The sequence below is a fragment of the Globicephala melas genome, chromosome 3, assembly GCF_963455315.2.
Source record: "Globicephala melas chromosome 3, mGloMel1.2, whole genome shotgun sequence".
NCBI classification, from domain to species: Eukaryota; Metazoa; Chordata; class Mammalia; order Artiodactyla; family Delphinidae; genus Globicephala; species Globicephala melas.
Window position 1 is genome coordinate 92,144,377 of NC_083316.1, and position 15,730 is coordinate 92,160,106.

Below are 15,730 nucleotides of genomic sequence, written 5' to 3' on the forward strand. Positions count from 1 at the left end.
CCTGCTCTATTTTTTTTTTCTTTTTACATAGCACTTGTTTATTTTTCAGTATACTATGTTATTTATTTATTTATCAGATTTATTGTCTTTCTCCCCCTGTAGAATTTAAAAACACTTCACATTTACATGATGGAAGAGTTGTGACTTACCATTTGCTTATGAGAAAAAACAAGAGTTTTAGATGTAAATACAAGACACTGTTATCTTCTCATTGCTAAAAAAGTTAAGCATCAGGTTGTGTTAATAGTAAGTATAGGGAAGTAATCATTTTTCTGTTTGTTTTACAAATATTTATTAAGTACCTCTTATATATTAGTAACTGTCATAGGTTCTGGAGCTACAACAGTGAACAAAACAAATAAAAATCCTTGACCTCATGGAGTTATATCCTGGTATATTTTATTGTGCACTGCTGTATCTAGTGTAATACACTGTATTCTGTATGGGCTATGCCAGACCAATCATACTGCATTTCCTTTGGTCATTACTCTTTGAATCACACTGGTTAAGAGCATGGTCTTTGGAATCAGGGAGACAAGGATTTGAATCTTGGCTCACTTTGACCTTGGAAAAATTACTTAACTTCTCTGAGCCCCACTTTCCCCATCAATAAAGTGTGGGTACTGTTACCTACAGTAAAAGATCATTTACTTAGACTGTCAGGACCTGACCCATTCCAGATTAATATTTCTTACTTTAGGTATCTTAACTCCAAAATAGCACAGTGATTTACAAAAGACATTTTAGTCTGACAGTTTTGGTATATAATATGAGATGTCAAGTATGATAAGAAATGAACAAATTTATATGCATAGATGTCTTACAGAATCTTTTTTATGAGTTGAATGCCGTGCAAATTACTTAAAGAATTCATTGTGTATCTGTGGAGTTTTTTTTTTTTTTTTTTTTCAGTATGCGGGCCTCTCACTGTTGTGACCTCTCCCGTTGCGGAGCATAGGCTCCGGACGCGCAGGCTCAGCGGCCATGGCTCACGGGCCCAGCCGCTCCGCGGCATGTGAGATCTTCCCAGACCAGGGCACGAACCCGTGTCCCCTGAATCGACAGGCGGACTCTCAAGCACTGTACCACCAGGGAAGCCCGAATGTTTTGAATGAAAATATTTGTTTACCCATGAAAGGAAAATATGTATCACATAAAATATAAATATTTAATGATGTAAATGTTGTTATATATATTTATATATTTTGCCCACCAAATTTTTACTGCAAAATCAGACTTTATAAGCCATACTGATTTCCTTAAAAAAAATGGCTATAAAAAGTCTGGTAATTTTTTTAAGCACAAAATTTATTTTAAAAACATGAAATTTGTTCCTAATCTGCAGAAAGAGGTTTCGTAAGATCACTAACCATCAGGATTTGCTTTTTCTATAGCAGCCACAGTAGAGGATGATACAGTAGGTCTTTGGAAAAGATCAGGCAGGGGCTCTGCTTGCTTGTGCCTTCCTTCATTTTCAAGGTTCTCTCCCATCCTATGCATTTGGAGTAACTTCTGTTTACCAATGAATACATTTTGTTCCATGGGATTTATGAAATTTTCACAACATCAAAGACCCTCATCAGAATCATTTTCTAACCATCCTTTGTAATCCTCACTGCCTTGTCCATTTTGTCATCACCTTCCTATCATTTGCAGCCTTGGAGGTCACACCATCTCTTAGCACAGAATATTGTAGCAAAATGCTCCTCTTTTATTACAGTGTAACTAAAAATGGACAATCATGAAAAACCTTTTTTTAAGAATAAATTAGTTATTTGAATGCTTACAGTATTTAAACTTTCAGATAAATTATCTTAAGTACAATTGGTATGAGGAGTTCAAGAAATAGTAATGTATATAAAGAATTTCTCACAATGTATGGCACAAGGTAATTGCTTAATAAATGACTTTAATTATTATTATTGTACAAACAGATTAGTGTATATTTAGAGGAAAATTCCCAGGTCTATAAAGGGATCAGTATAATGTGAGGATTTTTTTAAAAAGTAATTGTCTTAACTGTATGCATGCAGTTGTAGATTCATATTTCCTTTAGAGTTCTCTCCATACATTATCCATAATAGCTGATGAGTTTCTAGTTGACAAGAACCATGCCAGTTTAACTTGTTTTTTTTTTTAATTTCTAAGCAAGCACTAAGAATTTTTTAGGCACATTCTGTTTGCATTAGATACAGCTAATTTCATATTTTTCTTTCCACTGAAGGAGATTGGGAGCTTCTAACGATTCTTGGAAATCATTAAATTAGGATTAATGATTATCTATATAGAGAATCTATACTGCATGCATTAATGTTAGACAAGGTCAGGGATGTACATTATTCATTCATTTATTCAGCCTGTCATTTTCAAATCATTCAATAAACATTTATTGAGCATTTTGCACTCCATATTAAGTATACTAGATGTTGGAAAATTAAAAATAACTTTTAGGCTCTATTATTAATATGATAGCTATTTGTGCTGGAAGACTATATGTGAGACATGTGTGGGGGAGTTTAGCGTATACAATCTAAGGAAGGAGACTAGATTATACCATAAAGTTTTATCTTGAATATACTTACGTACAAATTCAGGATTATATTAGGGTTTTTTAGTTCAAGTGATAGGAAACCCAATCCAAATTGCCTTAAGCTAGAGAGGGGACTTATTGGCCCATATACATGAAAAGTCCAGGGTATTTCTTGTTTGAGTACTGCTAGATCCAGTGTATTGACGGAATCAGAACCAAATCACCCTTTTAATCTTGGTTTCACATCCCTCTGGAAGTTGGCTTCCCTCTCAGGTAGGCTTTCTCTTTGAGCTGTCCCGTAGCAGCTCAGACTTACATCTTTCATGTTGCAGAAAGGAAAGAATTCTCACCCTGTGCCCATGGCCAAAGGCCTGGAACTTTCTGATGTGGACATATTCTCTTTGCTTAACTGACTACTGTGTTTGGGAGTAGGTGGATGATGTTCTGACTGTCCCTCAAGGATCAAGTGTCCACCTCTAGACTTGAGAATGGGAGGATGGAGTTGGTTCCATGTGAACCACTTAGTCTGAGAGTTGGTAAGAAGTACCACCCAGGCCCATTACTCAAGGAAGAGGGAGGCATGATGAGGAGTCACACAAGGATCCACAGCAAAGATCCTGTGACAGGTGTGGGACTGTTCCAGCTGATGGGGTTGGTAAGAGAGAGGAGAAAGAGCTTCAGATTAACATTAATCTTATGTATTTTGCCATTTACATTGGTGATCAGACACCCTATCTAGAAAAACTATCACTGTGCTTTCGATTTCTTTAATTGCAGTGTGAAAGATCCCTTTCCAGAACCTCCAGGTAGACCTGGAGGTTTTGATTTGCACACCTGTATGAAAAGTGTGCATCTAATCTTTGTGTAGCTAGATGTGTGACTCTCCATGAATGTGCATTTCAGACAAGGAATTTTCCAATTTTTATAGTATCCATGCTCCAAATATCCTTCTTGAAACTGCTGAGGACATAGTCCTTCCACTTTATTTAAAAACAAAAATCACAACAAGGGCAATAGCAACAAAATGCTCCATTTACCTTTAAAGGTATACTGTAAATATGCATATTTGGTGATTGGGGGAGGGGAAAAATGTACACTTGAATTCAGTATTATTTGAGAACCTTATGGATGCTTTGCAGGCACCTTCACACTGCCAGACACTGTGAATTTACAAACTCATATGATTATCATAAAGCCCAGCAAGGCAGATCTGATCTCTGTCTTTCACATATCTCAAACGTCTAATCAGTCTTGACTATGTTTATATTGATGAGAGAAGCAGTAAAATACTGATTGGAATTGGTGTATTTGGCTGGGTCTTACTGATTGGTGGACCCCATCAAGATGGTCAGCAAGATTTTCCCTCTGGATGTGAGATTCTGTTGATTTTTATTCTGGAACAATTCTTCTCAGAAAGAGGATCTTCCAGCTTCCTGCCTGGAGGGTACACCCTGCTCTGTGCTTGGTGTCCCAATCTAGGGCCCTCTGGTTCAGTTTTTGTTGGAGGTGGAAGAGGTATGTTGCCTGGTTATGGAGGTGGGGACCTGAACTTCTCACTGCTCCTCGTAGAGATTTTCCAACTGGCTTCCTTAACAACTGCTGCCTCCATTTCCTAAGACTTTCCAGGATTCTAGGATAGAAATGGCTTGCTTCTCATTTGTATCATGCTGTTGTAGACTTAATCTTCCTGCTGCCTGCTAAGCCACTTACCATTTCTCCATCCGCTCTCAGCTTTCATATACTATTTGGTTCAGGGTTATAGAGAGCCTCAGTCGTACTGAAGTCAAAGTTTTGTTTCTGTTTCTTGTTACCTATGCTTTTTGAGAGTGATTTTTAAAAGAAGAGGACAAAAATATTTTTACTATTTTGAAGCCAGATGTCATCTAATTTATAATTCTCTTGACCTCAGTGCCCTTATCTATAAATTGAGCTAGATGGCTTCTATAGGTGTAAATGCCATCATCATTATTGTTTTATATTAATATAAGTGTACACGTGTTATTTTAAATTTCTAGTTCATTGATTTAGGATAAATTTTTCCCATTGAGGAGGCCTAAAAAACTAAAACATCCTATATGTTAATTAATTTTACTTAAGGCATATAAGTACAAACACAGTTGTGTCCACTATATTATAGGGCATCCCACGTAAAAGGAATTAGTTAATTGAAGCATATTTTTTAAATGGGGCATCAACCAAGCAGATCAAACCACAAAAAGAAAGGAATGTGATTGTTTACTAACTGCTCTAACATAAGATCCTTAGAGCTTTGAGGAAAGTGACTTTATCAAATGCTAAACTTAATTTTAGGTGATACAACTACTTACTTTTAAAATAGTTCAAAAATACTAACTTTATATGAAACTCTAACACATTTTTTTTAGGTGAGCCATTTATTCTATAATGATTCAGTTGCTAACTCATGAATTAGAGAATCAATTATTTTTAAAACAATTTTTTAAAGTTCTGTGCTCTTCCATTGTTAAATTGTGACATGTAATAGGTCCATTTTGGGAATTTACTCTTAATAAGCCAATTACAAAAATAATACAATATAAAATTTCAACCTATATTTGGGATTTGAGTATAACACACTATGACGCATAAGCCCAAAGGAACACATTTCTTATTTACGTGTTTCTATTATCCTTTCCTTCTCCTCTCTTCCCTCCTTTTCTCCCTTTCTCTCCTGAATATCCTTAGGTCTATTTTGTCACTAAGAAAAAGTTTCTACATATCTGGCCAAAGGCCAAAGGTGAATACCAAGCAAACTCAGTCACCTCTTTAGGATTAATGATGGGATTTTTACCCAGCATGCCCTAGGTTTGCAGTGTTCCTTTTGCCAAGATAAATATCTGGGCAATCCAGTACTTGTTTGGAAGAAGACTTGAGAAAAGTTTAATCATTTGTGGAGTTGATTTTTTGACAGGTCAGCAGAAAACTGCTTTTTTTTTAATCCAGGTTAATGTGTTTAAGTAAGACTCAGGAAGTAAAGAGTACTGGCTTTGGCAACAGGTTTGGGCAACAGGCAAATGCAGAGTTCTTGGAGAGGCATCAACAAGCACATGCATCTCTGGGGAAAAAAAATCCCACAGACCTATAAAGAAGCCAGTTTTTCAGTTATATGAACATCAAGTATTAATTGTTTCTAGACACAGTTGGATAGAGAAGGAAAAATTGGAGCCTGGCCTAGTTTTATCATGTGACCATAATCTCCAACAGCGACAACAATATCAATAAAACCGTGGGTTCCCAGAAAACCCTTCTAGAACCTTCAGTGAAGACCTTGGAGTAGAAGAGTAACTGGAAATTGAATTACCATGCAATAAGGATGGAGGAATAAAAATGGAAGTGCAGGTACTTACCAACAGCTAAAAGACAGGAAGGAAATTCAAAATGCTTTGAATGGACATATACTCCTGCATGCAGTGTCATCTAAAAGAGAGGCCAGCTAAATTTGGTCATCTTTTAAAGTTCCAATGACTTGTATTTCCCAGGAGTGACCAGGCCCTGACAATATGACTCATGCTTACCAAACTACTTGCATGACTGAGGTAGACACAGAATGATGATTTATTAACAAAGGAAAATATAACTATTGTGTGGACTGGGCGTATATGTGAGAGCATGATCAACGCAGTCCTTCTCTGTATACAAACCTTCTTGAGAAGCTTTATCATGGTTAGAAACCATGGGAAAAATACAATGATTTCAGGAATAAAAGTTATATTATCAGTCTGTTCTTTTCCTAAAGTTAAACAACTTGGGAATCACAGTGTCTTGGTAATCCCAGACCCAGAAGAAGGGGACTTTAAATAAACTCAGTGCACAGTGGCACCAGTCCAGGGATATGTGATGTCTCCGTCTCTTGAGAGGAATGGTTTTGCCAGATGGACCAGGGCAGTCACAGTCTGATGGCAAATGCTTCCAAGATCCTCTCAGCAAGAGTGGCTTTGCAGTTGGACTGAAATAAGTATAAGCAATCTCCTTTTCAGTTTACTTGGATTTTCAGAACTGCTCAAACCTCATCCTTAAATCTACTTCTGTTTGATAATGGAGTGCTTCTGGGAACAGCCTTACTTGATGGATTATGTTCACCCACTGTTACTCTCCAGTATCCTTCCATCTTTCTTCAACCAACCAAACTGGAGAATTAAATGGCAGTAGAATAGAAGCCACCACCCATTCATTTCAAATCTTCACTGGTGTTACCACATTGGCTAGTCCTCAGAATTGCAGTATGGCTTTTGGTTGAATATTGTGGTAGGGATACGTGTTCCAGAGTATTTCATTTGTTACTTAGTCCTTTATTCTTTACTCTGTGAATCAGGAAGCTATCATGAAGGGCTCTATGATTAAGGATATCCGTTCTTCAGCTCCTGAGTTTGTATTTGTTTGTAATTCAGGGTCCTCCTAAACCCACTTTGAGGCTGTCAACATTCCATTTTAATCTGAATCCATATACCCTCTCTCTGACCAGTAGTCTAGAGTGATATTCTGGGTCCTCAGGAATTAGTGTTAGCTCAGAGCCAGAGTGCAGTAGCATTGATACAAAAGTTTGTTTCACATTCCCAGTTAATGCTGTAGATTTCCGTGTAGATGGATAATAGGAATAGATAACACTTACTGAGCACTTATTATGCATCAGGCACTGTTCTGATTCTTGTTTCTAAATGTTCTAGATGCTGGTATCTCTTTCACCAAATATCCAAAATCTTTGGCATAAAGAATATTTTTGTGGGCCCACCCAGGGGCACATAGAGGAGATGGGCAAGTCACATGTTAAATCTACCAAGTGTTTCTATCTTGTGAAAGGAGAATTCCCTTCAAATAAGAAATGGGGGGCTTCCCTGGCAGTCCAGTGGTTAGGACTCTGCACTTCCAATGCAGGGGGCGCAGGCTCGATCCCTGGTTGGGGAGGTAGGATCCCGCATGCTGTGCGGCACAGCCATTAAAAGTAAATAAATAAATGCCTCTCAACTCAAACAAAAGTACAATTAGAAAATTTAAAAAAAGAAAGAAATGGGTCTGCAGGCTGAATGGGCAAAAGCAAAACAAAATATAGAGACCTGGTAAATGTCTGCTACATACATACAGGTCCACCTCATTCCTTTAACTGCCGCATAGTATTCTATTGATTTGATATTTCATAGTTTATTCACTACTCTTCCATTAACACACATAGTTTCCTTATTTATTCCTACTTCAAACAATACTTCATAAATATTTTTATATGTCTCTGAGCACATGTGTGAAGATTTTTCTATGATTTGTATTAAAAGAAAGGTTTCATTATCAAGTGTGTTTATATTTTGCCTCTGTGTTGGAGAGGCTGAGTCCCCACATCCTATCCTTTTTATTTTTCAGACATACAGTGTTTACTGGTACTTTTGTTTTGAGCTCTGTAACAAAATGGTGTTTGGAAACAATATTTAGGATAAACAGTTCATTTGGATAAAAGATTTTGCTTTGTTTTTGAGAAGATTCAAAGTAACCATAGTTATGAACTATGGCAAGCAGAGACAGAGGGCTGTCCAGGAAAAACCAATGAATGGAAAATGAAACTCCTCCAAATAAATGAATAAAAAAACCACACAAGCAAAAAACAGCAACAAAATACAAATGCTTTAACCAACAATCTTGTCCTAATGACAATCAATCTCATATAGATATCAGAAAAGTGAAAAAAGCTAAGATAGACAAATCATGTCCCCTAGAATCTGAGTGGAGAAAATTAAATAGGTTCCCAACTTTTAAAATACAGATTTTAAAAACTTTAGCTTTCTAAGCCAAATATATATAGCATATGGTTTTATATGTCCAATGCCCTCATCTCTTTTTTTCCCTCTGAGCTTACAGGAAAACACTGTGTTTATTTCTGACATTTGGGAAAGCTGTTTCAGCCCCAGTGTTGATTGATAGCAGTAGATACAAGGATTAATAAAAGAGATGTGTTCAGTGAGTCACCAGCACAAGAGCTAAAACAGGTCACATCCCAAGGTAAACCAAGCAGGTCCCAGCATCACCCCATAGAGTTTTAGAGCTGTGATTGAGATTCAGAAAGGAGGAATATGTGTCTGCCAAGAAACATCAATGCTTTTGACTTCTTTAAACCTAGACTGCTTGGTGGCATTTCCAGAGAGCTGATGAGGTCTGGAGGGGAGAGTATAAAGATAAAGTCAAAAACCCTACTGAAGTGAATTTGCTGTAGTTTTTTGTTGGTCTGCCTGATTTTTCAGTAAGAGTCAAAATGCCAGGAAATTTCACGTTACTCATATTCCTACTCATATGCTATTAATGATATTCTAAAAAAAAAAGAAAAAAATTGAAAAAAGAAGCCAGACACCTCAATCAACAATCTGATCCTAATAATGAAAACCAACTGCTATATAGAAACCAGAAAACTGGAAAAAAGATAGTATAGACAATATTATTGATTTGATATCCCAATCATAATAATACCACAAATACTTTATCATATTTTCCAGTAAAGGAGCTTCATACGTAATTAACTTTGATCTCATCCTAAATAATCCTAGATTATCTGTTCACTTTGCAATTAATAATGTTTCTCTAATTTGTTGGTGAAGCTATACCTTTGTATACTATTATTGTTAATACGAATTAATAAGGCCCACATGCAAGAACCAGTGTGTCTCCTTCAAATTGCCACTGCTTCTTTTCTTGTCAAGAATATGTAGAAGTTTTTCTTTCATCGAGTGTGGGCTCTTGCTTGACATTTAATTCAGTTGTGTGGGCTCTGGTGAACTTATTTATTTAGAATTCAGTGGTAAGTCTCCCCACCACCACCCCCTTGCCCTCACCCATTCACTGCTGCTCTCTTTACAGAAAAACATAGCAAAAATAGATAGCATGTGTTATGGGCTGAATTGTGTCCTCTCAAAAATACGTATGTTGGAGTCCTAACTGTCAGTACCTCAGACTGGGACTGTATTTAAAGATAGAGTCTTGGGACTTCCCTGATGGTGCAGTGGTTAACAATCCGCCTGCCAATGCAGGGGACACGGGTTCGATCCCTGGTCCGGGAAGATCCCACATGCCGCAGAGCAACTAAGCCTGTGCGCCACAACTACTGAGCCCGCATGCCACATCTACTGAAGCCCGCGCGCCTAGAGCCTGTGCTTTGCAACAAAAGAAGCCACAGCAATGAGAAGCCTGCTCACCACAATGAAGAGTAGCCCCCACTTGCCGCAACTAGAGAAAGCCCGTGCGCAGCAACAAAGACCCAATACAGCCAAAAATAAATAAATAAATAATTTTTAAAAAAAAATTAAAAAAAATAAAGATAGAGTCTTTCAGAGGTAATTAAGTTAAACTAAGGCCATTAGGGTAGGCCCTGATCCAATATGACTGGTGCCCTTATAAGAGGAGGAAATTTGGACACAGGTATAGAGGAAAGGCAGCTCTAGAAAGCTAATACAGCACAGGTGCTTTATTCCCTAGACTTTCCTGCCTGAAACGCCTCACACATTTTTAGATTTATCCGTCCAATACATTTCTATACACAAATAAAAGATCATAATATAATTATTTCTTTTTCCAAACTCAACATAACATGACACACAGTCTTGACTGGAAATATTTTCAACTTAGGCCATCAAAATGAAGTTGTCTTTGCATATGATTTACGTATCATTTTAACTTTATTTATTTATTTATGGCTGCCTTGGGTCTTTGTTGCTGCATGCGGGCTTTCTCTAGTTGTGGCGATCAGGGGCTACTCTTCGTCGTGGTGCGTGGACTTCTCATTACAGTGGCTTCTCTTGTTGCGTAGCATGGGCTCTAGGTGCCTGGGCTTCAATAGCTGTGGCACTTGGGCTCAGGAGTTGTGGTTCGTGGGCTCTAGAGCACAGCCTCAGTAGTTGCGGCACATGGGCTTAGCTGCTCCGTGGCATGTGGGATCTTCCCGGACCAGGGCTCGAACCTGTGTCCCCTGCACTGGCAGATGGATTCTTAACCACTGTGCTACCAGGGAAGTCCCTTATGTATCATTTTAATACTGTCAGATCCCTGGCTTTCTGGGACGCAAGGCAGGTTTTTCTTCCATTGCATATATACTGTAGGATCTTCTGCTAGCATGAGCATTTGCTTTCTTCAGATTCTTTCTTTTCTACCTTAGTGGTGGCTTGCTATTAATTTATAATTTGGGGGGTAGCCTAGTGTGACATGGCTGATTTGAGGATGTCTCTAAGTTCACAGAGAAAAGATAATCACAACTTTTGGCACTACCATTACAGCTCTATTTCCATCTCCTGGTGTTTAGAAATGCTTCAAACTTACCTTCATGGCCGTTTGGCCCATTGGTTAATTTTATAGTTTACTGCTCTGGGCAGTCTGGACAACTTACCATTTAATATCAAAACTCTTTGCTTTTCTCCCTTTATATTTTTGTCCATGTAGAATGTCATCTCCCATCAACTGAAGACCAAACTGAATGCATGAATATGTGACAGGCAAGTTCTTGTTACAGGTCACTTTTTGCGTCCTATTTACCATCTAGATGTGAATTGGAAATAGGATAAGGAGATTCTAAAGCACTTCGTTTTGAGTTTACATCACAACTGGATGGTGTGTGTGTGTGTGTGTGTGTGTGTGTGTATATATATATATATACATATATACACACATTTGTGATTAATGTTGTGGTGGACACATAGAATTGGTGTGTGACTTATGAGTGATTCCTGATTCTTCACTATGGGCAGATGGGAGATAGCATGTACCTGAGTGAATTTACAAATATCGAATTATGTGATTTCAAAATTCAGTCTCTAAGGGAAGCATGTATGCAGATTAATAGGAGGTTGTAACCCTCTGCCAGTGGTTCTGTGTTTTGGCAAGAAACAGTTTCCTTGTGTAACTAGTAAATTCAGATGGTTGATAACCATCCAAGAGATTTAGAATTATTAATGTAGGTTTTCACAGTACCTTGCAGGCATCATTCTTATTATAAACTTATATGACACAATAGGCCATGATGATGGGTTCACTTTACGTTTCTCTGGGACTAAATACTTTGAAAATGATAGAAACTATTACATGTAGTCGAACGGTATGCTTTATCAACTCTAGCAATGCTCCTCTTTACCAAAGAAGATACCTTGTCAGATAGAACTTCTTTCATTGAAAAAGAAAATAAAAAAAAAGAATGGTCAATATAAAATATAATTCCTCCATTTATGCTTTCATGAAGGAACAGATGTCATTAGCCTTTGAGTTTTGTGGCTTTTTTACTCACTGGTTTCTTATGTATTTTAGGAAAGGTGTGGTTTAATGTTTGTGTTTGTGCCTGGGGTCAAATGTATCAGTGGTTTAATATGGGAGAAGTCTAAGAGAAGTTATTGTAGGAGATTAGACTGACAGCATATCTAAATTTCCTCTTGTCCTGAATCTCTTATGTGGCTGAATGTGTATGTGTATATAAAATATATGTATATATTTCAGAGCAATGTTGGAAAAGGAGGAAGAATGTCATCAGCAGGCAGAAAATGTTGAGAATTTCTGTGAATTAAAGAGAATGCAATCCTGAGATCCTCCAACTTGAGAGTGACCTAATATAGAGGAGAGGGAGGTGAAGGAATAGCCCTCGGAGTAATTAAACAGGAGCTAAATCTGAGCAGCAGAACAGTCAGTCCTTTCACTTCCCCCACTAAACTATATGACAGGCACAAGCGAAATTCAGTGTCAGGGTAAGCCTGAAAAGTATTATCAAAATAAAGCCTTTAGGGGTCTGAGTGAGAAGGAGAGCAGATCATGTGGTGACATGAAACGCACACAAGCACAGAGGGAAAAAAGGGAACAGACTGCTCTGCCAGGAGTTTCAAGCTCTGAAGTGCTTCTCTGCCAATGTACACATCTTCCTAAGTTGGCAAGGTGTAGAGCAGATGGGTACCCAGTGCCTGCCTGCCCAGGGAGCCTGAAGGGGTGTTGTCTGCTTGACCCACCCTAACAATTTATGTAAAAACTTAAAGCAGTCTTTTCAGTCAAAGTTGAGGCCTGCTGCAACATTGGAACTGTATCACTGCAGAAGTAACCCATGCCAGCTATTAATGGACAGCCACCTATCACCAGGTAGTTGATGAAAAACAATAGAAGGAACAAGATGAAGTAACAGAACCACAGATCTAAGGTTATAAAAGAAATAATTCAAGAAATGGATGAAAGCTTAATAAGAAACACGTAAAAAGTATCTTTAGAGAAAGTCAAGTGGCTATTATCCATTAAAAGAAAAGCAAAGAAGGAGGAAGATGAGGAGAGGAGAGAGAGGGAGAGGAAAAGACTCTTACGAAGATGAGTAATTAGAAAACACGAATTGGTTCTAGAAATTAAAAATCTCATTGGCAGAGTAGGGAAAAAAAATCAAATGCAAGGGTTGAAAAACAGAATGAACATTGCTGAAGGCTGAATTAGTGTTCTGGACAATAAAATATTTTAAAATTTGGAGAAAAAAGAGAAAGGGATAGGAAAAAATGACTTAAAAATTAAAGCACAAGCTTTTTTTTTTTTTTTTTTTTTTTTTGCGGTACGCGGGCCTCTCACTGTTGTGGCCTCTCCCGTTGCGGAGCACAGGCTCTGGACGCGCAGGCTCAGCGGCCATGGCTCAGGGGCCATGGCTCAGGGGCCCAGCCATTCTGCGGCATGTGGGATCTTCCCGGACCGGGGCACGAACCCGCATCCCCTGCATCAGCAGGCGGACTCCCAACCACTGCGGCACCAGGAAAGCCCTGAAGCACAAGCATTTTAATCCTTGATGTTAAACACCCATAAAACAGGAGTTTCAGGAAAAGAGAACATAGGAAATGGAAGTGATGAAAAGGAGCTAGAGGAATTTCCCTTGAGCCGAAGGTTTTGGGTCTTCAGATTGATAGAATGCCCTTAAAGAGCTACATCCTAATGAGGTTTCTGGTTTCCAAAGTTTAAAGCTTCCAGAGAGAAAAACCAATCAATCAATCACACAAACAGATGGCCAAGAAAGGAGTAAGAGTCAAATTGTAATCAAACTTCTAGTTAGCAGCACTGGATGCTGAAGTAGTTTAAGGAGGCTTTTTCTGTCTGTGAGCAGATGGAGAACTCCTCTCCCCTTTTTTATGCCCACTTAGAATAATTTTAGTTTAGCCCTCTGTTTCCCAAAACTTACTGATCATCCAGTCACCTGGGAAACTTTTGAAAAATTCAGGTACATAAGTATACCAAGAAATATGGGTGAAAGAGATCCAGGGAATGGCCTGTGAATCTGTATTCTAAAAAGCTCCTCAGTTGGGAAATAATTGGCTGAGCCCCTAGACACTGATAACTCAACTCCATTAGCTGTTTGGTCCATGTGACTCTACTCCATGGACATGAGCTCCAATCTAAGGCTAATTCCTCCTTATTCTAGACCACAGTGCGGACTCAGTGTGCTCTGTCTGAGGCCATATATGTCTCATGTGGTCAGAACCCAGGCCACAATAATAATATTCATGGCTTCTGCTTTATTTTAGACTAAATATGTACTGGATGACAAACTAACAAAACGTGAAATATTTTTGTAAATGCAACTCTATTAGAAACTGTTATCTTTCATTTCTGACCCACCAATCATTGTTTGAAGGCTTAAGTTTCATGAATAGGATGAAGAACTTGGCAAGAATTTTCCAGTTAAATTGCAGCTGTTCAGTTCACATGGATTTAACCAGGTCTAAGTAAATTAAAAATTAAAGATTTGTCAGATAACACTACAAAATTGCCATATTCATAGAGAAGCCCCTCGAGTTGCCTTTTAATTCTATCAAATTTGTCATTAAGAGAGGATGTCTTATGCTGGCCATATCATCAGAAGTCACATGAAGTAAAGAAGTAGCTTCTAGAGTGTGGTACATGACATGAGCACTGAGAAGTAGGGTCAGGTACACACAGGAATCAACATTCCATAATCTTGTCAGGTCAATACAGTTTTGGCAGATCTTATTCACACTGTGGATGATTGAATCCACCACTCTACTTGCCTGTTTAAAGATAGAGAATGTAGATTCTATGCAGAGGGCGACTAAGAAGAGGTATGCCATTCCTACAATTGAATGCTGCAGTATTAGGTGGTATAAAACTAAGTAATTTTTTTTTTTAACTCAGAGTTATTGTGAGGATTAGGAAAGAAAATGGGTGTGGGTGAAAGTGCACTGTAAGTTCCAAACACAAATCAGATGGGAGCTATTTATATTAGCATTATTTTTATTGTTATTGAAGCATTGGCGGACTTTTGAAGGCTCTCTCCTTTCTTTCCTTTTTAATTTATTTTCTTATTACACTCTAATACATAACATAGATCCATCAAAAATTTTCATTGCACTTCCCTGCCATGGCTCCTTTTCCACTCTCTGACTCCCCTCCAGTGAGCTTCTTTTTCCCTTCCTCCAGTCTCCTTTTAAAGCTCCTTCTTTTGACTTTCTTCAGTATTAAAGGGAGAAAAGTACAAAAGTTGAAACATTTATATAAATCAATTTTATTAGTAACTGTTATCCGTTATGGCTGAACTGAGCCTATCATTAGTTTATGAGGGTCCTGCCTAGCTGGCAGTACTTCCCATTGAAGGCACAGCTAGCCATTCATTTCTTTGATACACCTACTGGTTAAATAGTTTTTATTTTCATTTCTAATCAGAAAAGAGGGCTAAAATAAAATTTGGCTCCAAAGAAATCTCTGTGTTCACCTAAGCCTATGTTGGAATTTCCAAAAGATTATATTCCTCTCAGGTCCAATAAGTTAGAGGGAAATTTTGATTACCATGCCTGGAACTTGTGGTCAGTGAGATTAAAAACTGATTAAAGGTCTATCGAAAGATGCAATTGAGATAATGGCTATAAGTTTAGGACTTAATATAAATCATGACCTCAATGTTTCTGAATTTCTTTCAAAAAGTAAAAAATATTTGCTTTACCTCAGGAAATAAAAACAAATAAAAGTTTAGTTTATATGAGAATCTCAGAAACAGTCCCAGTGATCAGCTTCTAATGATTGTGTGTTCAGAGGAGAGGAGACCAAGCAATCCTACTTTAACCTTTTAACCTTTAACCTTTTATGGTATTTATTTTATATACATTAAAGGGTTAGTATGGCATTGTTCCTTTTTCCTTTTCCTTCTTCCTTTCTTTATTTTTTTAAATACATATTTATTTATTTATTTTTGGCTGCATTGGGTCTTTG